The following is a 274-nucleotide window of genomic DNA, read 5'->3' on the forward strand; positions in this document are numbered from 1 at the left end:
AAAAAAAAAAAAAAAAAAGAAATAATAAAAAAAATAATATAGCAACTTGAGCTTAAAACCACAACCTCCCCCTTCGCTGCTCAGCGCCGCAGGGACCTTTCGGGGTGTACAAAGCATGTTGTGCTCTTGCTTTCCGGGAGAGCTGGACTCCGGATCGGGGCAGCTTCTGTTTACACGGTGTGCTGGGGCTGCTCCCCGCTTGTCGCTACTTGTTTGGTGGTTTTATTTTTGTATTTTTTTTTTTTTGTTGTTGTTTTTGTTTTTTTTTTCCTAT

Source organism: Charadrius vociferus, unplaced genomic scaffold (assembly GCF_000708025.1).
Source record: "Charadrius vociferus isolate BGI_N301 unplaced genomic scaffold, ASM70802v2 scaffold1754, whole genome shotgun sequence".
In the NCBI taxonomy this organism is placed as follows: domain Eukaryota; kingdom Metazoa; phylum Chordata; class Aves; order Charadriiformes; family Charadriidae; genus Charadrius; species Charadrius vociferus.